General features: G+C 39.2%; 1 pseudogene; it reads left to right on the forward strand.

Moving 5' to 3' along the window:
* Positions 1–1,835: 1,835 nt before the first annotated feature.
* LOC125421515 (aspartyl protease family protein At5g10770-like) overlaps positions 1,836–26,228 on the forward strand; it is a 37,091-nt pseudogene continuing 12,698 nt past the window's right edge.

A 26,228-nucleotide genomic window follows, 5' to 3' on the forward strand; every position in this document is an offset into this window, starting at 1 on the left:
AAATGGAGACAATTACCGAACCTACTGAACCTGTTATATCTGGACAGCAAGCATCTGATCAATTGGATGAAGAATCAGATGAAGAACAACCTGTCCAACCTTCACCAAGATCAAATCAAAGGAGATCTGCTTCACCAAGCTATTTGCTCACTCGAGATAGAGCAAGGAGGCAAATTAAGCCTACTAGGAGATATGATTATGCAGATTATTTAGCTTATGCCCTGGTTTCTTTTCAAGATTTAACCGAAAGTGAGCCTAAGACTTATGCTGAAGCAATTAAGTCAAAGCAAGTAGCTCAATGGAAGGAGGCAATGGTTGAGGAGATGGAATCATTGCACATGAATAAAATGTGGATTTTGGTCCCATCCCCAACAGATCAGCGAGTTGTAGATTGTAAATGGATTTATAAGGTCAAAGAGGGTTTAACTAGTTCTGAACCAATGAGATTCAAGGCAAGACTTGTGGTCAAGGGATTCACACAAGTCGAAGGTATTGATTACAATGAGATCTTCTCACCTGTAGTTAAGTACACAACAATCAGAACTATGTTAGCTTTAGTGACACAATTTGATTGGGAGCTGGAGCAATTTGATGTAAAAACTGCTTTTTTACATGGAGAGTTGGAGGAAACTATATATATGAGACAGCCTGAGGGTTTCGAAGTCAAGAAGGAGGGTGGAGAGCTTGTGTGCTTATTGAAGAAGTCATTGTATGGGCTTAAAAAGTCACCAAGACAATGGTATAAAAGATTCGACTCTTTTGTGGTGAAAATTGGTTTCACAAGGAGCACCTTTGATAGTTGTTTCTACTTTAAGGATTCCATGAGTGATGAAGCAGTATATCTATTGCTTTATGTGGATGATATGCTGGTTACAGGTCCAAAGATGAAAATCATACAATCGGTGAAGGAGCTACTCAAGTCTGAATTTGATATGAAGGATCTTGGTCCAGCTAAGAAGATTTTGGGAATCACAATTCTAAGGAATAGGAAGAAGTCTGAAATGAAGTTGTTACAGTCATCATACATACAGAAGATTGTTTCAAAGTTTTCAATGGAGCATGCTAAAGTGGCAAATGTGCCACTTGGGGGACATTTTAAGTTGTCTATTGATCAATGTCCAACCACAGATCAAGAAAGAGAAGAAATGTTAAGAATTCCTTATTCGAATGCTGTTGGTTCTGTAATGTACCTCATGATATGCACTAGACCAGATTTGGCTTTTGGAATTAGTGTATTGAGCAGGTATATGGCTAATCCGGGAAGAGGTCATTGGGAAGCGATGAAGTGGCTGTTGAGATATCTTAAGCAAACAGCAAATGAAGGACTAATTTTCAAAGGAAATCAAGATGAAATTGAGTTAAATGGTTACTTAGATTCGGACTATGCAGGAGATAGGGACAAGAGGAGGTCTATTTCTTCATATGCTTTTACCCTATGTGGTAATTGTGTGAGCTGGAAATCACATCTACAACCTGTTGTAGCTTTATCAACAACCGAGGCGGCATATATAGCTGCAACAGAGGCTGCTAAGGAGGCAATATGGCTTAAAGGTCTACTAATGGAGCTGAAAATACTTAATCAAGATGTGGTGTTGTTTTCGGACAGCCAAAGTGCAATACATTTGTGCAAAAATCCTGTTTTTCATGAGAGGTCTAAACATATCCAAGTAAAGTATCATTTTATTCGGGATATGGTTTCACAACAAGTGTTTAAGTTGGAGAAAATTCCAACTGAGTTCAACCCATCAGATTTAGGAACAAAGGTCCTGCCTGTGAGCAAGTTTAATGCTTGTAAAAGCTTGCTCAGGATTGGGACAGGTTAGACTTGAAGAGAGATGAGATTGCTGGGAAGGTGTTTGAGTTTCTGCACGTTTTGTGTTTTGAGGATTAGGTGGAGATATGTGAGAATTAATCCTCAAAACTTTTGTAAAATGTGTTTACTGGTTTGATGTTGTGACAGAACAAAAAAGAGGAGAGAAGCTGCAGTTTTTGGGTTGTTGGTTTTTTGATAGAACTGCATCGTTTATGAAGCTGAAAATATATCTCTTGTATTGCCACATCAGCAAAGCTATTGGGCTCACTTAAACAATGCTGTGTCGTTTTGTTTCTTATCAGTTATATAAGTTTTTGATGCCACATCACAGCAAAACGAGGTGTTTTAAGAGAGGCAGTTCACAAAGAAATACAGGGGTCTTTTTCAAGCTTAAAAAGAAAAAAAACAGAGAGAGCAGCTGGTGTGTCTTCTTCGTGGTTCTAGAGAGAGAAAGTTCCAGATCAGTTTTTAGAGAGAGAAATTCCAAAGTTCTTTATATGGGTTTTTCTACACCTTGTTTTTCTATGTGAAAGAGAGTGGTTTCTTTGTGAAACACAAGAGTGAGGGTGTAATTGGGACTTTGGGATTGGTTTCGGGTTTCTTGTGTGAAATCACCATTGTTGATCTGGTTTTGAGCTTGTAAACATAGATTTTCTCATAGTGCAGATGTCAGGACCCGTCCGGAATTCCTTCCCCGGAACCCTAGACAGCCCTGATCCCAGGGAAACCCTACCGAACATTCCAACGGAAAATCCGGCAGAGCCTCCCCTAAGGGATTTACTTACCACAAAATTCCCTGCACTGAAAACACACTTCAAAAATATCCCCTTATTCCTCCCACAATACTACAAATTGGTTCCACAAATTTGAGCACTTCAAAATAAATACAGTAATCCAGTGCATAATAAATACAACAAGAATGAAAGAAATAGTACAACTGCAATAAAGAAGAACAGGGTACTTCACGAAGTAAAACAGCGATGAAGATCAAGTCCGCTCCGAGTGAACACCGACAACCTGGTACCTAGAGGAACGGAATTTAAGAGTGTGAGATGCTAATCATCTCAGTGAGCGACCCTACTACTATACCATATAATATCACAGTAATAAGTATAAATAATAATTATTTGGATTCTCTCAAAACCCTTACAATTCTCTCAGTTGGAAAGGTTCCCCTTTGAAAACAATTTCACAAAACCCTTTATCCATATTCCCCGAAAACCAAGACATCAATTAAATACCAGAAGCGGTAACAATCATATTTTTAATTCCAATTCAGTTTCCAAACATTTTATTTTTAAAACACAGTTCTGAAAATCATTTGATGCACCCACTATATACCAGTGGCGCCAACAGTACCCAGCGTCCCAAGGTACCGCCAGACAGGAGGTTATAGAGAGAAACCGGCATACGGTCGCGTGGCGTCCCACAGCGCCGCTGCTAACCTGGTGTCCCGGCCAATGGGGGGTGGCCACCCTCTCCGATGGCATCCACAGGACACCCTCATAATATCAACCGCGCGCTACTCACACCCACCTGCGCGCTAATCACATCACCTGCGCGCTAATCACACCCACCTGCGCGCTAATCACAACCGTGTGCACACTAACCATATCACATATACCATATCACATAATCAGAACACCAGTACGTGCACGGTGCATCTAAAAATTATAAAATCCATAAATTTAAATCATAAAACAAATTTCACATTTTTCATAAGCATAGCGGGCATAATCCATCCGCTTGAACCGGGAAATTCTCCACAATTTCCTTATAATCCATACCATAAATTCCATGATTTTCAAATCCACCAACTCCCAAAATCCATCAATTCAAATATCCACATTTTTCCAAGCATAATAATTTCTCGAAATATCATAATCAAATCTCATAATATTCCATGGGCATATTTTATAAAAATTGAAATCACCAATATAACCAAATATTTTCCTTGAAATATTTGAAAATCAAATCGTGCCCAATTTAATATTAAAACCACACCAATTTCAAAATCCTCAAAACCATAAATTAATTTCACATGGCATAAATTCGTAGAATTCGCATTTTCTTAAATCCAATAAATTCATAAATAATTCTACAATAATCCAATAAATATTTGGCACATAGAAATTAAATTCCAAATATTTAAATCACACATTATATATTCACCAATTAAATTCCCAAAATTAATTTGAAGGTGGGTCACTCACCTGGAGCACGCAATTAACCCATGATCCACTACGGGATCAATTCTACGACTCACCGGTGCTCCTAGAACAAAATTCACAGACAGTCAAATAAATTAATATTTTATTCGGGTAAATAATACCCGGTACCCGGGGGGTCAAAACACAAACGATAACTAAAATTTACGAATCATATACCGAATCGAAGCTCGAGTGATGCTAATCACAGATCCGGTCTTAATTTCGGATGATCGTACCCGACGGGGTCGGAATTTTATCGGGAAGCTTTTCGGGTTTCGGCTCCGCAATTCTCCCAAACCGTCGCGAATTGGTGGAAACGGAAGTCGGATTTGGGTTCAGGAGGTCGAACACTGCGGACTGGAGCTGGCCGGAATTTTCGGGGTACTCGCCGGAACAGTAATTTCCGGCGGCCGCCACGTCACCGGCAACCGTCGCCGGAACAGTAATTTCCGACGGTGGCCGTTTGCTGTGAAATTTTGCAGATTTGTAGATCGTGAGGAGAGCAATCCAACGGGACCGACGGTGAGCAAAACGGAGGTCGGACGGCGGAGAAATCACCGTTTGAAGATTTTCGACCCCTCGCCGGAAAACGCTCCGATCCCGGCGCGTCGGTGGTCCGATGGCCGTGATTTTTGGTGGGTAGGCCGGATTTGAGGAGAGGATGCTGGGTGTATGGCGCGTGTACTGTATATCGGCCGGAATAGTGCCGATTCGCGGTGGCCGGCGGTGGAGGGGAAAAATCGCCGCCAAACTTCGGACGTCCGATCCGGGCGCGTCCGGCGGCCGTTCGCCGTGAAATTTGGAGGTTTTGCCGGAAATGAGGTGGGCAATCTGGCTGGCCGGCGCGTGTACAGTAACTAGGCCGGAAAAACGTGAAAATGGCCGGCGGCCGGCGGGTCCTCTCTCTCTCTTTCTCTCTTCTCTCTCTCTTTCTCTCTCTTCTCTCTCTTTCTCTCTCTTCCCCGAGAGTTTTTCAAAATTAAAACCCTGCGTGACACTGTTCATGCCACGTGGTCCACTCAGAAGCTGACACGTGGCATTTCACTGTTCACGACCCAAAAACATTAAAATAATACGGTATCCGGTAAACTTCAAACGTCCATAACTTTTTAACCGGATGTCCGTTTTGAGCGTGCCGCTAGTCTGTGAACTCGTATCGACGAGCACTTCACAACCATGCATGAGTCAAAGCTCAATTCCCCATAAACAAAAAGTCAACTCCGGCACCCCTTGGACAGTTTGGACCGCAACTTGTTTCGTCCATAACTTTCAAACCGTAGCTCCGTTTTCGACGTGCTACCAGTCTACGAACTCGTGGCATCGTGCACTTCGCCACGGTGCCCTAGTCATCTCGAAATTCCCACCGAGTCAAAAAGTCAACTTTTGACCCCTTTGGTCAACGGTCAACAGTCAACCTCGGTCAACGTGCACGGATTCCGGTGCGATTTGGGACGGGGTGTTACAGCCTTCCCCCCTTACAAAAATTTCGTCCTCGAAATTTTCGCGCGTCACTGGAACAAACAAGGGTTCTGATCACGCACCTGCGCTTCAGGCTCCCATGTCGCTTCCTCGACTAAGTGGTTCCTTGCCAACCAATCCATGCCCAACACTACTTCAAGTCCGGATAGATCCAACAGGATCAGGTCTGCTTCCATCACTTGATCTGTGAAATCGTCGGGCGTAGTCCTGGCTCCCTGCTGCGTCATAGCAAACACCCGGCCTTGACTTGTCTGCTGGGGTCTCCTTCCTCTACCTCGACTCGATCCTGCAGACGGCTGGACTGATCCCGAAGAAACTCCTACTGGCTGACTCCCCTGGGAACTCTGTCCTGGAAATATCCCCGTATGCTGTGTCCGTCGACCTGCTTCTAGCACACTGCTGCTACCATAAGGGCAATCCCTCCTTGTGTGGCCTGGCTGCCCACACCGAAAGCATAAACCATCCATCTGACACTGCCCAGAATGATTCCCCCTACAAAGTGGACAAATCTGCGGAGAACCAATGCGTGACTGCTGATACGAGCTTGCATCCACACTGATCGAATGGCGAGCTGGCTGGGGCATGCGATAACTATCTCTCCTCTGGAATCTGCCTTGTGGGCTTAACCCATCACTGTCTGAGCCTGAGCTATGGCTCTTCTTAGCTGCCCCTTGTCGAGGTACTCCGCTATACGAACCTTCGAATGATCTGCGCCTCGAGGGTCTGTGTATCTCCTCCTGTCTCTCTAGCTCGAGCGCTGCATCCCTGGCGGACTGATAGGTGGGATGTACTGATCCAGAAAGGGTGTAGCCGATACTCTCTTTCAATCCATCTATGAACCTCACCTTCTTCGTGTGATCGTCGGGAATTAGGTGCATGTAGAATTCTGATAGTTCTCGGAATCTCCTCTCGTACTCTGTCACCGTCATGTTCCCCTGTCGTAGTTCCTCGAACTCTCTCCTTCTTGCTTCACGGTAGGCAGGAGGACAAAACTCAGTAGAGAAGGCCATCTTGAACTGATCCCACGTATGCCTTGCACGAACAACTGGGCTAACTTCTCGGGTGAAAAACGTTCTCGTACCGGTAGGAAGTGTGCCGACTTGGTGAGACGATCAATGATTACCCAAATGTCGTCGTACCTTCTAGGTGTGGAAGGAAGCTTGAATACGAAGTCCATGTTGAGTTCTTCCCACTTCCATACGGGAATCGGTAAAGGTTGGAGTAGTCCCGAAGGCTTCTGTCTTTCTGCTTTCACTTGTTGACAAATCAAACACTTTGATACAAAGTCTGCCACTTCTCTCTTCATACCAATCCACCAATAATACTTAACAAGCGTCCGATACATCTTGGTACTTCCCGGATGCATCGCATACATCGAGCTATGCGCCTCCTCTAAAATCTCCTTCTTGAGTCCTGGAATATCCGGAACACAAAGTCGTCCTTTATACACGAGGGCTCCATCCCTCCTTATGGAAAATTCCGGATCAAGACCTTCTTGTACCTTGCCCTTAATTGTCCTCAACTTAGGATCTTCCATTTGGGTCTCTACTATACGATCCACCAACACCGGTCGTACCTGGAAGCTAGCCATGAGAACTCCTGAAGCATGCATCCTTAAACCAACAACCAACTCTCGTAACTCGATCAGCAATCCAAAAGGTAAGATTAGAACTTAAGTCTAATTTTCTCAAATACTGGTATCACCAAGTTAAGGTTGAGATTAATTCACTTGTCTTCGATTACCCTCCTAGTACTTACAATTATAAAACCCTTGCTCCTCATTGATTTACCAATAGTCTTAACCTCGACAAACATCAATCTTTCTTTTAACTAAATTCATCAAGGTCATGAATAAAATTCTCAACATCCAAATATCATTCTTGAAAACCCTAAGTTTTTCCCATTTCAAATAAATTCCATGAATCCACACCTCAAGCAATAAGGAATTTAAATCTTAATTCTAGCATCACCACCAATACTATGAACAAATCACTAGATCCTTAACCCAATAAAGTATTCCACACTCCTTAAATTCTAACTCCGTCCCAAAAATCATACTCCTTATCATTGTAAATTATCACCAACAATATCAACCACTTGATTCGATAAAGCACCACCAATACGAACCTTAAATCTCCAAGGAAATAAGATATCAAGATCTTAGCTTCTAGAATGAAAAATAACCATGCTTAAACATCCAACCATGCCTAAGGAATCATCCTTATCTCATTAACCTCATCAACCACCAAGTAGAACTTTAGTCGCTATCCGGAGCTTGCTTGATTCTCTAAACGCTGTCGTACCTTCTCTTTGTGAATGATAGTTTAAGCACGAAATCCATATTTACATCTCCCTACTTTTGCTTATCGGTGACCTAAGTACCTTTATTCGGATCTTGCAACTTCCTTTATCGTGCCAAACCACCATGTCATCCAGTGAGCATTCCATACGTCTTGGTACCCTTGGGGTGTATCGCATACTTTGAATCGCGTGCTTCCTTTAAGATCTCCTTTTTGAACTCAACGATACCCTGCTTTGGATTCTCGACTGGCGATACTTAACCCTTAAGTCGCTCTTGGAAAAACCATAACATAAAACAAATAATAAAATATATTTTTCAAATATACCTAACTTGCATAGGCAATTGTTAAAACTCCACATTGAAATTCATATCTTAAAATTCATAGCATAAAATAAAATATGCACGCTTGTAATGGAGGTACGTACGACACCTTCTACATGTTACGTAATCCATGATTCCAACTGTCGCCGACACTCTGCTACCAATACAAACCAGGGTGGTTGCCTATATTGGCCGTCCAATTCCCCGGGCTCGTAGGCAACATGATCATGGGGCTAGCTCTACATGGACCACATTGGTTCGCCGCCTCCATATGGTGCAGTATAATATCAAACAATATAACATACAGATACATGTATGAACACAAACCAAAAATACTTGAATAAAACACCTTGAAAAGCATTTAAATTTTGATAATCGATCGGGAAAATATTTTGACGCCTTGAAATCGATCGACACACATCCTTAGGCAATCATCATTCTTCTCCATGAACGAAACGGATACCATTCACGATGATAAGCTTGACCTTCAAAAAGAAAAGGCATCCTCGACCATCGACTAGGCCATAGGAATTTCCCGTTAGGCTAGATGATCCTAATTGACACCCTCGAAGATTAGAGTTATTCAAACTCGGGCAACGAATTTACTTCGAGACAAACAGAAAGAACGCTTTCACACGGGTAAAACGAGAGATTAAACACGGATAGGATGCACAACAATGCACAGTCCCTTAGGAATACTAGAACCTAGAGCTCTGATACCAACTGTCAGGACCCGTCCGGAATTCCTTCCCCGGAACCCTAGACAGCCCTGATCCCAGGGAAACCCTACCGAACATTCCAACGGAAAATCCGGCAGAGCCTCCCCTAAGGGATTTACTTACCACAAAATTCCCTGCACTGAAAACACACTTCAAAAATATCCCCTTATTCCTCCCACAATACTACAAATTGGTTCCACAAATTTGAGCACTTCAAAATAAATACAGTAATCCAGTGCATAATAAATACAACAAGAATGAAAGAAATAGTACAACTGCAATAAAGAAGAACAGGGTACTTCACGAAGTAAAACAGCGATGAAGATCAAGTCCGCTCCGAGTGAACACCGACAACCTGGTACCTAGAGGAACGGAATTTAAGAGTGTGAGATGCTAATCATCTCAGTGAGCGACCCTACTACTATACCATATAATATCACAGTAATAAGTATAAATAATAATTATTTGGATTCTCTCAAAACCCTTACAATTCTCTCAGTTGGAAAGGTTCCCCTTTGAAAACAATTTCACAAAACCCTTTATCCATATTCCCCGAAAACCAAGACATCAATTAAATACCAGAAGCGGTAACAATCATATTTTTAATTCCAATTCAGTTTCCAAACATTTTATTTTTAAAACACAGTTCTGAAAATCATTTGATGCACCCACTATATACCAGTGGCGCCAACAGTACCCAGCGTCCCAAGGTACCGCCAGACAGGAGGTTATAGAGAGAAACCGGCATACGGTCGCGTGGCGTCCCACAGCGCCGCTGCTAACCTGGTGTCCCGGCCAATGGGGGGTGGCCACCCTCTCCGATGGCATCCACAGGACACCCTCATAATATCAACCGCGCGCTACTCACACCCACCTGCGCGCTAATCACATCACCTGCGCGCTAATCACACCCACCTGCGCGCTAATCACAACCGTGTGCACACTAACCATATCACATATACCATATCACATAATCAGAACACCAGTACGTGCACGGTGCATCTAAAAATTATAAAATCCATAAATTTAAATCATAAAACAAATTTCACATTTTTCATAAGCATAGCGGGCATAATCCATCCGCTTGAACCGGGAAATTCTCCACAATTTCCTTATAATCCATACCATAAATTCCATGATTTTCAAATCCACCAACTCCCAAAATCCATCAATTCAAATATCCACATTTTTCCAAGCATAATAATTTCTCGAAATATCATAATCAAATCTCATAATATTCCATGGGCATATTTTATAAAAATTGAAATCACCAATATAACCAAATATTTTCCTTGAAATATTTGAAAATCAAATCGTGCCCAATTTAATATTAAAACCACACCAATTTCAAAATCCTCAAAACCATAAATTAATTTCACATGGCATAAATTCGTAGAATTCGCATTTTCTTAAATCCAATAAATTCATAAATAATTCTACAATAATCCAATAAATATTTGGCACATAGAAATTAAATTCCAAATATTTAAATCACACATTATATATTCACCAATTAAATTCCCAAAATTAATTTGAAGGTGGGTCACTCACCTGGAGCACGCAATTAACCCATGATCCACTACGGGATCAATTCTACGACTCACCGGTGCTCCTAGAACAAAATTCACAGACAGTCAAATAAATTAATATTTTATTCGGGTAAATAATACCCGGTACCCGGGGGGTCAAAACACAAACGATAACTAAAATTTACGAATCATATACCGAATCGAAGCTTGAGTGATGCTAATCACAGATCCGGTCTTAATTTCGGATGATCGTACCCGACGGGGTCGGAATTTTATCGGGAAGCTTTTCGGGTTTCGGCTCCGCAATTCTCCCAAACCGTCGCGAATTGGTGGAAACGGAAGTCGGATTTGGGTTCAGGAGGTCGAACACTGCGGACTGGAGCTGGCCGGAATTTTCGGGGTACTCGCCGGAACAGTAATTTCCGGCGGCCGCCACGTCACCGGCAACCGTCGCCGGAACAGTAATTTCCGACGGTGGCCGTTTGCTGTGAAATTTTGCAGATTTGTAGATCGTGAGGAGAGCAATCCAACGGGACCGACGGTGAGCAAAACGGAGGTCGGACGGCGGAGAAATCACCGTTTGAAGATTTTCGACCCCTCGCCGGAAAACGCTCCGATCCCGGCGCGTCGGTGGTCCGATGGCCGTGATTTTTGGTGGGTAGGCCGGATTTGAGGAGAGGATGCTGGGTGTATGGCGCGTGTACTGTATATCGGCCGGAATAGTGCCGATTCGCGGTGGCCGGCGGTGGAGGGGAAAAATCGCCGCCAAACTTCGGACGTCCGATCCGGGCGCGTCCGGCGGCCGTTCGCCGTGAAATTTGGAGGTTTTGCCGGAAATGAGGTGGGCAATCTGGCTGGCCGGCGCGTGTACAGTAACTAGGCCGGAAAAACGTGAAAATGGCCGGCGGCCGGCGGGTCCTCTCTCTCTCTTTCTCTCTTCTCTCTCTCTTTCTCTCTCTTCTCTCTCTTTCTCTCTCTTCCCCGAGAGTTTTTCAAAATTAAAACCCTGCGTGACACTGTTCATGCCACGTGGTCCACTCAGAAGCTGACACGTGGCATTTCACTGTTCACGACCCAAAAACATTAAAATAATACGGTATCCGGTAAACTTCAAACGTCCATAACTTTTTAACCGGATGTCCGTTTTGAGCGTGCCGCTAGTCTGTGAACTCGTATCGACGAGCACTTCACAACCATGCATGAGTCAAAGCTCAATTCCCCATAAACAAAAAGTCAACTCCGGCACCCCTTGGACAGTTTGGACCGCAACTTGTTTCGTCCATAACTTTCAAACCGTAGCTCCGTTTTCGACGTGCTACCAGTCTACGAACTCGTGGCATCGTGCACTTCGCCACGGTGCCCTAGTCATCTCGAAATTCCCACCGAGTCAAAAAGTCAACTTTTGACCCCTTTGGTCAACGGTCAACAGTCAACCTCGGTCAACGTGCACGGATTCCGGTGCGATTTGGGACGGGGTGTTACAGCCTTCCCCCCTTACAAAAATTTCGTCCTCGAAATTTTCGCGCGTCACTGGAACAAACAAGGGTTCTGATCACGCACCTGCGCTTCAGGCTCCCATGTCGCTTCCTCGACTAAGTGGTTCCTTGCCAACCAATCCATGCCCAACACTACTTCAAGTCCGGATAGATCCAACAGGATCAGGTCTGCTTCCATCACTTGATCTGTGAAATCGTCGGGCGTAGTCCTGGCTCCCTGCTGCGTCATAGCAAACACCCGGCCTTGACTTGTCTGCTGGGGTCTCCTTCCTCTACCTCGACTCGATCCTGCAGACGGCTGGACTGATCCCGAAGAAACTCCTACTGGCTGACTCCCCTGGGAACTCTGTCCTGGAAATATCCCCGTATGCTGTGTCCGTCGACCTGCTTCTAGCACACTGCTGCTACCATAAGGGCAATCCCTCCTTGTGTGGCCTGGCTGCCCACACCGAAAGCATAAACCATCCATCTGACACTGCCCAGAATGATTCCCCCTACAAAGTGGACAAATCTGCGGAGAACCAATGCGTGACTGCTGATACGAGCTTGCATCCACACTGATCGAATGGCGAGCTGGCTGGGGCATGCGATAACTATCTCTCCTCTGGAATCTGCCTTGTGGGCTTAACCCATCACTGTCTGAGCCTGAGCTATGGCTCTTCTTAGCTGCCCCTTGTCGAGGTACTCCGCTATACGAACCTTCGAATGATCTGCGCCTCGAGGGTCTGTGTATCTCCTCCTGTCTCTCTAGCTCGAGCGCTGCATCCCTGGCGGACTGATAGGTGGGATGTACTGATCCAGAAAGGGTGTAGCCGATACTCTCTTTCAATCCATCTATGAACCTCACCTTCTTCGTGTGATCGTCGGGAATTAGGTGCATGTAGAATTCTGATAGTTCTCGGAATCTCCTCTCGTACTCTGTCACCGTCATGTTCCCCTGTCGTAGTTCCTCGAACTCTCTCCTTCTTGCTTCACGGTAGGCAGGAGGACAAAACTCAGTAGAGAAGGCCATCTTGAACTGATCCCACGTATGCCTTGCACGAACAACTGGGCTAACTTCTCGGGTGAAAAACGTTCTCGTACCGGTAGGAAGTGTGCCGACTTGGTGAGACGATCAATGATTACCCAAATGTCGTCGTACCTTCTAGGTGTGGAAGGAAGCTTGAATACGAAGTCCATGTTGAGTTCTTCCCACTTCCATACGGGAATCGGTAAAGGTTGGAGTAGTCCCGAAGGCTTCTGTCTTTCTGCTTTCACTTGTTGACAAATCAAACACTTTGATACAAAGTCTGCCACTTCTCTCTTCATACCAATCCACCAATAATACTTAACAAGCGTCCGATACATCTTGGTACTTCCCGGATGCATCGCATACATCGAGCTATGCGCCTCCTCTAAAATCTCCTTCTTGAGTCCTGGAATATCCGGAACACAAAGTCGTCCTTTATACACGAGGGCTCCATCCCTCCTTATGGAAAATTCCGGATCAAGACCTTCTTGTACCTTGCCCTTAATTGTCCTCAACTTAGGATCTTCCATTTGGGTCTCTACTATACGATCCACCAACACCGGTCGTACCTGGAAGCTAGCCATGAGAACTCCTGAAGCATGCATCCTTAAACCAACAACCAACTCTCGTAACTCGATCAGCAATCCAAAAGGTAAGATTAGAACTTAAGTCTAATTTTCTCAAATACTGGTATCACCAAGTTAAGGTTGAGATTAATTCACTTGTCTTCGATTACCCTCCTAGTACTTACAATTATAAAACCCTTGCTCCTCATTGATTTACCAATAGTCTTAACCTCGACAAACATCAATCTTTCTTTTAACTAAATTCATCAAGGTCATGAATAAAATTCTCAACATCCAAATATCATTCTTGAAAACCCTAAGTTTTTCCCATTTCAAATAAATTCCATGAATCCACACCTCAAGCAATAAGGAATTTAAATCTTAATTCTAGCATCACCACCAATACTATGAACAAATCACTAGATCCTTAACCCAATAAAGTATTCCACACTCCTTAAATTCTAACTCCGTCCCAAAAATCATACTCCTTATCATTGTAAATTATCACCAACAATATCAACCACTTGATTCGATAAAGCACCACCAATACGAACCTTAAATCTCCAAGGAAATAAGATATCAAGATCTTAGCTTCTAGAATGAAAAATAACCATGCTTAAACATCCAACCATGCCTAAGGAATCATCCTTATCTCATTAACCTCATCAACCACCAAGTAGAACTTTAGTCGCTATCCGGAGCTTGCTTGATTCTCTAAACGCTGTCGTACCTTCTCTTTGTGAATGATAGTTTAAGCACGAAATCCATATTTACATCTCCCTACTTTTGCTTATCGGTGACCTAAGTACCTTTATTCGGATCTTGCAACTTCCTTTATCGTGCCAAACCACCATGTCATCCAGTGAGCATTCCATACGTCTTGGTACCCTTGGGGTGTATCGCATACTTTGAATCGCGTGCTTCCTTTAAGATCTCCTTTTTGAACTCAACGATACCCTGCTTTGGATTCTCGACTGGCGATACTTAACCCTTAAGTCGCTCTTGGAAAAACCATAACATAAAACAAATAATAAAATATATTTTTCAAATATACCTAACTTGCATAGGCAATTGTTAAAACTCCACATTGAAATTCATATCTTAAAATTCATAGCATAAAATAAAATATGCACGCTTGTAATGGAGGTACGTACGACACCTTCTACATGTTACGTAATCCATGATTCCAACTGTCGCCGACACTCTGCTACCAATACAAACCAGGGTGGTTGCCTATATTGGCCGTCCAATTCCCCGGGCTCGTAGGCAACATGATCATGGGGCTAGCTCTACATGGACCACATTGGTTCGCCGCCTCCATATGGTGCAGTATAATATCAAACAATATAACATACAGATACATGTATGAACACAAACCAAAAATACTTGAATAAAACACCTTGAAAAGCATTTAAATTTTGATAATCGATCGGGAAAATATTTTGACGCCTTGAAATCGATCGACACACATCCTTAGGCAATCATCATTCTTCTCCATGAACGAAACGGATACCATTCACGATGATAAGCTTGACCTTCAAAAAGAAAAGGCATCCTCGACCATCGACTAGGCCATAGGAATTTCCCGTTAGGCTAGATGATCCTAATTGACACCCTCGAAGATTAGAGTTATTCAAACTCGGGCAACGAATTTACTTCGAGACAAACAGAAAGAACGCTTTCACACGGGTAAAACGAGAGATTAAACACGGATAGGATGCACAACAATGCACAGTCCCTTAGGAATACTAGAACCTAGAGCTCTGATACCAACTGTCAGGACCCGTCCGGAATTCCTTCCCCGGAACCCTAGACAGCCCTGATCCCAGGGAAACCCTACCGAACATTCCAACGGAAAATCCGGCAGAGCCTCCCCTAAGGGATTTACTTACCACAAAATTCCCTGCACTGAAAACACACTTCAAAAATATCCCCTTATTCCTCCCACAATACTACAAATTGGTTCCACAAATTTGAGCACTTCAAAATAAATACAGTAATCCAGTGCATAATAAATACAACAAGAATGAAAGAAATAGTACAACTGCAATAAAGAAGAACAGGGTACTTCACGAAGTAAAACAGCGATGAAGATCAAGTCCGCTCCGAGTGAACACCGACAACCTGGTACCTAGAGGAACGGAATTTAAGAGTGTGAGATGCTAATCATCTCAGTGAGCGACCCTACTACTATACCATATAATATCACAGTAATAAGTATAAATAATAATTATTTGGATTCTCTCAAAACCCTTACAATTCTCTCAGTTGGAAAGGTTCCCCTTTGAAAACAATTTCACAAAACCCTTTATCCATATTCCCCGAAAACCAAGACATCAATTAAATACCAGAAGCGGTAACAATCATATTTTTAATTCCAATTCAGTTTCCAAACATTTTATTTTTAAAACACAGTTCTGAAAATCATTTGATGCACCCACTATATACCAGTGGCGCCAACAGTACCCAGCGTCCCAAGGTACCGCCAGACAGGAGGTTATAGAGAGAAACCGGCATACGGTCGCGTGGCGTCCCACAGCGCCGCTGCTAACCTGGTGTCCCGGCCAATGGGGGGTGGCCACCCTCTCCGATGGCATCCACAGGACACCCTCATAATATCAACCGCGCGCTACTCACACCCACCTGCGCGCTAATCACATCACCTGCGCGCTAATCACACCCACCTGCGCGCTAATCACAACCGTGTGCACACTAACCATATCACATATACCATATCACATAATCAGAACACCAGTACGTGCACGGTGCATCTAAAAATTATAAAATCCATAAATTTAAATCATAAAACAAATTTCACATTTTTCATAAGCATAGCGGGCATAATCCATCCGCTTGAACCGGGAAATTCTCCACAATTTCCTTATAATCCATACCATAAATTCCATGATTTTCAAATCCACCAACTCCCAAAATCCATCAATTCAAATATCCACATTTTTCCAAGCATAATAATTTCTCGAAATATCATAATCAAATCTCATAATATTCCATGGGCATATTTTATAAAAATTGAAATCACCAATATAACCAAATATTTTCCTTGAAATATTTGAAAATCAAATCGTGCCCAATTTAATATTAAAACCACACCAATTTCAAAATCCTCAAAACCATAAATTAATTTCACATGGCATAAATTCGTAGAATTCGCATTTTCTTAAATCCAATAAATTCATAAATAATTCTACAATAATCCAATAAATATTTGGCACATAGAAATTAAATTCCAAATATTTAAATCACACATTATATATTCACCAATTAAATTCCCAAAATTAATTTGAAGGTGGGTCACTCACCTGGAGCACGCAATTAACCCATGATCCACTACGGGATCAATTCTACGACTCACCGGTGCTCCTAGAACAAAATTCACAGACAGTCAAATAAATTAATATTTTATTCGGGTAAATAATACCCGGTACCCGGGGGGTCAAAACACAAACGATAACTAAAATTTACGAATCATATACCGAATCGAAGCTCGAGTGATGCTAATCACAGATCCGGTCTTAATTTCGGATGATCGTACCCGACGGGGTCGGAATTTTATCGGGAAGCTTTTCGGGTTTCGGCTCCGCAATTCTCCCAAACCGTCGCGAATTGGTGGAAACGGAAGTCGGATTTGGGTTCAGGAGGTCGAACACTGCGGACTGGAGCTGGCCGGAATTTTCGGGGTACTCGCCGGAACAGTAATTTCCGGCGGCCGCCACGTCACCGGCAACCGTCGCCGGAACAGTAATTTCCGACGGTGGCCGTTTGCTGTGAAATTTTGCAGATTTGTAGATCGTGAGGAGAGCAATCCAACGGGACCGACGGTGAGCAAAACGGAGGTCGGACGGCGGAGAAATCACCGTTTGAAGATTTTCGACCCCTCGCCGGAAAACGCTCCGATCCCGGCGCGTCGGTGGTCCGATGGCCGTGATTTTTGGTGGGTAGGCCGGATTTGAGGAGAGGATGCTGGGTGTATGGCGCGTGTACTGTATATCGGCCGGAATAGTGCCGATTCGCGGTGGCCGGCGGTGGAGGGGAAAAATCGCCGCCAAACTTCGGACGTCCGATCCGGGCGCGTCCGGCGGCCGTTCGCCGTGAAATTTGGAGGTTTTGCCGGAAATGAGGTGGGCAATCTGGCTGGCCGGCGCGTGTACAGTAACTAGGCCGGAAAAACGTGAAAATGGCCGGCGGCCGGCGGGTCCTCTCTCTCTCTTTCTCTCTTCTCTCTCTCTTTCTCTCTCTTCTCTCTCTTTCTCTCTCTTCCCCGAGAGTTTTTCAAAATTAAAACCCTGCGTGACACTGTTCATGCCACGTGGTCCACTCAGAAGCTGACACGTGGCATTTCACTGTTCACGACCCAAAAACATTAAAATAATACGGTATCCGGTAAACTTCAAACGTCCATAACTTTTTAACCGGATGTCCGTTTTGAGCGTGCCGCTAGTCTGTGAACTCGTATCGACGAGCACTTCACAACCATGCATGAGTCAAAGCTCAATTCCCCATAAACAAAAAGTCAACTCCGGCACCCCTTGGACAGTTTGGACCGCAACTTGTTTCGTCCATAACTTTCAAACCGTAGCTCCGTTTTCGACGTGCTACCAGTCTACGAACTCGTGGCATCGTGCACTTCGCCACGGTGCCCTAGTCATCTCGAAATTCCCACCGAGTCAAAAAGTCAACTTTTGACCCCTTTGGTCAACGGTCAACAGTCAACCTCGGTCAACGTGCACGGATTCCGGTGCGATTTGGGACGGGGTGTTACAGCAGAAGCTTCACACTGGAGCACGAGGACGTAGGTCAATTTTGACTGAACCTCGATAAAATTTCTGTGTTGATTTGTAGTTTAGATTCTTGAATTTTATTCTTAGAATACATAGCAATTTTATTCAAGCTTGGAATAAAAGCTAATTAAAAACCTTATTTTCTATTAACTCTTTGGAATAGATAAATAGGATACAGCTTTCCGCGTAGTCTCCCCTGTTCGCTCCCAAATCCTCCCCTGCCAAAAATAAATTGATAGGCCACTCAAATGATTGTGCACTTTTATTAAAAAAAAAAAAAAAAAATCATAATTAAAGTTCAAGAAACAGTGGCTCACTGCTGTTTGGTTAACTCGTTTTTCTCTTTTCCCTTTTTCAATAGGGATTATAAACTCTTTTTATAAAAAAAAAAAAAATAATAATAAATAAAAAAAAAAACTAAAAATATGTTTGTTCAACGGGAGAATGATTAAATTGGACTATACATTATATTTATATTTACCAAAATAGTAAGTCACAAAATATATTTTTAATTGAATATTAAATGGTTTAATTTATATTCCTTTACATTCAATTACCAATTTTTTAAATTCAGTGGAAAACAACAAGAGACTGAAAGTAGTAGACAAGCACGGTCCGTGCTCTCAACTCCACAAAGACAACCAGTAAAGCACCAACTCCGCTGAAATCCTCCAGCAAGATGAATACCGTGTTAATTCTATTCAGTCCCATCTTTCCAAGAACCCCATAGAAACCGACGCCACAACCATTCCATCTGAGTCCGGTGAGACCATTGGCTCCGGGAACTATATAGTGACGGTGGGACTAGGCACACCCAAAAGAGACTTGTCTCTCATATTTGACACCGGCAGTGATATCACTTGGACTCAATGTCAGCCCTGCACTGCATGCTATAAACAAAACGAACCACTCTTTGACCCTTCCAAGTTAACCTCTTACACCAGCTTTTCCTGTATCTCCCAACAATGCTCTCTCCTAACTTCATCCACAGGCACGTACTCCAAAACAACATAATTGTAAAAAATAAATAGATAAATAATGCTATCTGTCAGCATTGATTCATTAGTAGACCTACATGCTGATGTGGCAGAATTTATAGACTACCATTTACTTTCCTATATAATTTTGTCCAATAGTAAAAGTCACTGTTTTGTGATGGAGGGGCTTAATTGCTCTTATCAAAGTAATATGATTAGCTCATGTCTCGTATAATTAATTTAATATTTATTGATTCCAAGATCAGGTAAAACGCAAAGTTGTACTTCCCCTGCATCCCCATGCCAATACGGCGTACGATACGGTGACAAGTCGTAAACCGTTGGAGACTTTAGTAAAGAACGGATCACAATAAATCAATCCGATGTGTTTGATAATTTTCTCTTCGGCTGTGGGCATAACAACCAAGGTCTCTTCAGCAGTGCTGCGGGGTTGCCGGGCTACGGCTTATAGCGCTTTCAAGGGTTGAAAGATTATACGTTGACAACAGTACTGGATTCGTTAATATCATATTGGTAGAGGCAGAATTGGGTTTCACTCTGCTGCTTGTACATGGCCAATTTATAAAAGAATAGTATAGTTTCCGTCAGCCAAAGGACTAAGGACTAAGTTTTATTTATTTATTTATAGTCAGTCAGAAATCAATCGGGGCAAAATAATTTATAATATAAATGGAAAGAGAGTAAACCTGTTTGGTATGATTTATTGTTTTTAGCTAAAAACATTTATGATTGTCATAAGCTCTTTTAGAGTGTTTGGCCATGGGACAATAAATACTTGTAGACTAAAAATTTTTTTTTAAATAAAAATAAAAAGGTTAAAATTTTAAACTTTTTCAAAGACAAACTTTATTTTAAAAATGCATGAAAAAATTTAAAAAAAAGAAAAGAAAAGAAACAATAAAGCATGTTCTGAACTAGTAACCAAACATCCATTAGCTTATTTTTATATAAGCTCTACAATCAACAACTCTTTTTATATGAACTGTACTAAACTGATCTTAAAGCTATCATTTAAACAAATAGGTAGCACTGAGTAAAATAAGTCTCTTTTGCAATTAAAAAAGATAGTTGTTGGTGTTTATATTTCGAATTATAATTTATTTCGTGTTTATGCTTTTTCTTCCATTTTAAATTTATAATTAATTGAGATAATTATCATTAATTAACATATCATTATAGTAAATAAACTATGTAATTTAAAAAAAAAAAAAAAAACCAAATACGTACATTAACAAACTGCACTTAAATTAATAATGAAATTTTTTGTATTTCTCACATTCTCTTCTTTTCCATCTTCTTATTCTGAAAACTTCTTCACTGGCCATATCTTTTGTTGTTTTGCTGTTGCGTAGGATGTTATACACTAGAGTCCTGCTGTGTCAAGCATATAGTATGTGGACCTTTTAATTATTTACCGTAGCAAAATTGTAAAATGAAACCTTTTAATTACTACCTAAGCGCACAATGTCGTTGGGATTTAAAAAAAAAAAAATAAATAAAAAGCAATTTAAAAAAAATAAAACGTTAGAATTCAGAAAAATAATTAAGGAGGCAATTTTTTTTTCTTAAATCTTTTTGAAAGGAAAAATAAATTAACATCCTTGACTCCTCGTATTGCTTTCCGACTTTTCAATGATTTTCTAAAATTTTCCTCCAAAAAAAAAAAAAAATTGAAAGAAAATAAAAAAGATTAATAAATGTTTTCCATAATTAATTTCAAATTCCATAAGAACGAAAAATGCAAGCTGTCATGAGAGGAACATTTTTTTTTTTTTTTTCCCCTCGTGTGGATTGAAAATCTTTTGCAGAAATTCGTACTTATCCTTTTGGTCCCTACCATCAGCGAATTTTAGTAGAGTTTTGGAGTTTGTTTGTTATTGGTTTAATCCCCTCCAAAAATCTTGATTAATATATCCTTTCTAATCATTTGAACATGGCATTATTCTCAACGTTGTAATTGGCCATTAAATTAATTAAGGCAGATACTAGAAGATTATATGAAGTTTGCACCCTATACTCTTTCTTTATATTATATATATTCTCGAACCTTTTTCATTTATTTATTTTTTTCTTGAATTCAACAGTTTGTATTACAAAAATTAAGGTAGTTGTCCAGTCAAAGTTTGTCACTGGATCTCATGTTTCTCGAGTTAATATTGCAGCATTCTACAACCAACCATATCAATAAGAACAATGAGAGTAGTATTATAACACTGCTGGCACTTTCTTTCGTTCTTTCCCTTTCTTAAACTTCAAAAATTCATTACAAAATTAAGATAGTTATCCGATGAAAGTATTTCTCTGGTTCAAGTTTGTGGAGTTAACTCTTCAGCCGATCAAATCCAAACCAGATAAAAGAGATCATGTATTTACGATGAAACGATTCATCGGGCCTGGCAAACACCCAGCCTTTCCTTCGCGTTTTGTTTGAGCCTTTGAGGTGATCATGGTAGCTGACATATTAGCCATACCCAACCAATGGGATTCAACTTTAGTATGAGAAGGTTACGATAATGATGTCAAGTCTTTGTTTTAACCATATATTTTCTTTATTTTAAAATATTTATATGCTGAACTTTTTAATGTTAGGTATTGTTTAATAACATGATTGGTTTATCATTTTTTATTTTTCTCTAATTAATTAGTAGTATTTATGTTAAATGTTAATGAGTAGTAGTTATAATTTATTAAACATGTACGTTAGTAATAAAGTTAAGAAAAAAAAACATAAATATAAAATTAAATTAAATAAATTATAACTATTATTAGTGAATAGAAGTTCCCATTCAAAAATTCTATATTTTAATAAGATTCAATATTTTAATATTGTCTTATTAGATCTGACTTTTCCTTTCTACCTCCACCTGTTAAACTTTTTGTTGTCCCTTCTCGTACAAATTCAGGTTTCAAATTATTTTCTAATTCATGTCAATTTGTTATTATTATTTTCCAGTCCAGTGAATACTCAACAAAGACTAGCATTAATTATATAGCCCTTTCTCAGATTTTACACAACTGTTGAAAGCCTAGGACTTAAAATTGAAATTGATAACAAAGCCAGAACTATTGGCGAAACATCATAATTTGACCGATTGCAACATATGAAGATGTAGGAAAAGGTCTATCTTCGCTCTAAGCTAATGGAGAATCCATTTTTCACTAAATTTAATGGAGAAAGGTTTCGTTATCTGTTCCAATGGAATGCTTAGAACCTAAGGCAATGGAATTCAACAGAGGAATTGAATTTGTTCAAGGAAAAATAAAAAGGAGAAGACGAATAAAGGGTATAAAATGATGGTGGCATGGGGAGGAAGACAACTTCTTTTCACGCCGATGAAGAACCACTGGCGACGTTGGAAAAAATTAAGTTGAGTGAGAAAGAAAAAAAAAAAATATATATATATATATATATATTTATATATATATAAAGGCATGTGAGGTTTTTAAATAAATTTAATCTTCACGATTGATTAGATCCAATAGTATAATAGAATCTTGAATTTTATTAAAATATAAGATTTTTTAATAAAAATTTCTCTGTATTAACTAATTCTTGATATAAATAAATCATATATAATTAAATAAAATAAATAGAAAATAAAAGTTTATAATGTTATTAAATTATACCTAAGTGTTTTTTATGAATATTTTTTTAGTTTCTAAATAAAATAATAAATTAAGTACTTTTCAAAATATTTATGATGAAGAAGCTTTTGATTGAAATATTCGGCCTGTTTGGTGTGTCTAACAAGTTGGGACAGGACATTTACCTTTCATAAGATAACTTGTCACATGGAAAATAAATGGTTTGAAAATTGGAATTCCGGCTTTTGTTATTGGGTGGAATCATTGGTTTCATTTTATCTTGCCGCATATACCAAATTTACTATCTAAATCTTTGATATCAAGTGATATGGCAGTTTATTAATAATTGATAAATTAATAATGCTCGAAAGATAAGTCAAATGAAGTAACATTTGTGATATGGAGGTAACAATGCCGTTTAATAGTAAGAATATTTCGAATTGTCAATGTAAATTGTTTTTTATGTTGATTAAGTAATATAAATGAGTAATTAATTTTAAAATTATTTTTTCATAGTAATATATACAAAAGTTACTTATGATTTTTTGGTAAAATTAAAAGTTATGATTTTATCAAAAAGTTATTTACGATTATTAATTGATTATATATTTTGTTAACTTTTTTTTTTTTATCATTTTTTTAGAAAGAATTGACTTTTAATAAAAATTTTATTTTTAAAAAAATCTTACAATATTTAACATAGCATTTAGAAGAAAATATATATTCATCCTAATAATTTATAAAACATATTAGTTTAAATTTATTATAGATATTAGAAAGCAATTTTATAAACAATAGTGTTCAAGTATCCATATTACGTACATGGTATATGCATATATTGCCATATCATTTGATAAAAAATTTTTAGTGAATATTTTCATAATTTTAACATTATTATTTGACAGTTTAAATCATTAGATATCAAATATTAAAATTTTTTTTTGTCATCTTCCGTTACCATTATTTTTTTTCCTCTGTTTTATTTATTTTTTTACTTGCCTTAAGTTTTTTTTTTTTTTTTTTTTTTTTTTTTTTTTTTTTTTTTTTATCTCTCAGTTTCTTCTTTCTGTTTCTTTTATCCTCCATTATCTTTTTGTTTTTATCTTACAGTTTTGTTGGTTTTTTTTTTAATTTTTTTATTTTTAATTTTTATATTTTTTTTATTCCTTATTTTCCCGTTTCCGTTTTCCCCTTTTTTGCCCTCCTCAATTTCAGTTGCTTTTTTTTCCCCCCCTTTTTTGTTTTCTATATTCAACTTTTTTCTTTTAATATTTGTTTCCTCCTCCATAATTATTTTTTTTTATCCTTTATCTTTCTTTGCATTTATTTTTTTTCCTTGTTTATTTGTATTTGTTATTATTTGTTTATATTTTTTTTTGTCTTAGCAAGTAAATTAACAATTGTGGGAATTAACATTAATATACTATAATAAGGATTAAATGAACAATTTTTGGAAAAAAATTATAGATAAAAAGCTTAACAAATTGAGATCATTTTGCTTAATTTAAATATTAGTAAACAATATCATAAACTTAATTTAAATTATTTATTTTATTTATTTAATATAAAAATTAGCCAAATCCATTGACACCAAATATTGAACTGGATTAATTTTTATAATGTCCTATTCAATTCCAATCTAATATTAGTTAAAAATACAGTCCAGTCCTACTCTACGTGCCAAATGGACCTTTCATGTACTTTACACTGTGGAATAAAGCAGGAACAAATGTTCAACTAGCTAGTCAAGTTCCATGGAATAAGAAGAAAATTCAAACGGGCAAAATTTTTAAAATCGAATAAATGGAGAAATCCAAAAAGTCCTTTTGAGGGTGCGGTGGGTTTGTCCTAACAAGGACACATGATTGTTGAGGTCTCTTTTGTACTTATCAGATGTTATAACTGTTATGTAATTATCATTATCACTTGTATATAGGACATTAGCTTTTATAGTCTATCCGGTTTATCTCTTGTATACTCTGCTATATAACTATTCACATAGTCAATGAATAAAATGTAGAACTTTCTCTTTACTTATCACTATCTCAATGGTGTCAAAGCCTCTCATACTCAAAAGAGGTTTTTTTTTTCCTTTTCTCTTTCTCATCCTCATCATGTCGATTGACTCCACATCTATCTTAAAACACACTTCTGTCAATCCTCTCACTGTTACTACTAAACCACTTTTTACAAACTGAAATCTTGTGGTGATTAATGTCAGGACCGGTCCAAAATTTCTTCCCGGAACCCTAGACAAATCCTGATTCCAAGGAGACCTTACTGAACCGTCCTATGAAAAATCCGGTAGCATCTGCCCTAAGGGTAAAACATGCCCAAAATTTACCTGCCCGATAATGCAGTTCTATATATTACCATCTTATTCCTCTCACCTTACTACAAATAAGTTCCACAAATAGCAGTACTTCGATAACAAATTACATATAAAATATATATATACAACGAAAATAATTTACTAAGTAAGCAACCAAAATATACCATCATAGGTTCATGACCGCTCACACCACCCACTTAGTGCTGCAAATCTCACATACATTTCACATCGTTTTAAAAATATACTAATGTGTAATATAGAAGAAAAATAAATTAACCACTATATCAACAATAATAATAATACCAACCATTTAATGCTAATAATGACATTAATATAACTCGTTCGAGGCTATCGACAGTCATCCCACATGTCCAAAGGCTATCATATAACCATACCTATCCAAGGGCTGTCATACTCGCCCGATGGCTATCACTTGTCCGAGGACTATTATGCTTGCCCGATGACCATATTTCTCATCCGTTGGTTGTGATACTTGTTCAACGCTACAGTATGAAAATCACGATAATAATAATAAAATAAAAATAAAAATAAAAATAAATAATGACAATAAAAATAATAATAATAATGATGATGATGATGATGATGATGATAATATTAATAATAATGAAAATAATTGTAAACATAATTTTGATAAATAATAATTGTACTATTAATAATGAGAATAATATTAATAATAGTAATGACAATAAAAGTAATTAACTATAATGTTAGAAAATCAGATTATGAATAGATAGAATAGTACGAGGTCAAATAATATTTTAAATTCAAAATATATTATGAAATATGTACTCGTATCAGGGGTACAAACGATATCCTCCAACATGCTGTGCAATCCATGCTTCTAGCTGTCATCGGCACCCTGCTACCAATATAGTCCGAGATGGTTGCCTAGATTAGCCGTCTAATCCCTTGAACTCATAGGCAACATAGCTACGAAGCTAGCTCTTCATGGACCACATCGGATCGCTGTCCCCATACAGTGTGATCCATACAAATATAAAATATATATATTTATAAAAGATACTTGATGCACATACTATATACCAATT

This window comes from Ziziphus jujuba, chromosome 8, assembly GCF_031755915.1.
Source record: "Ziziphus jujuba cultivar Dongzao chromosome 8, ASM3175591v1".
Classification (NCBI taxonomy): Eukaryota; Viridiplantae; Streptophyta; class Magnoliopsida; order Rosales; family Rhamnaceae; genus Ziziphus; species Ziziphus jujuba.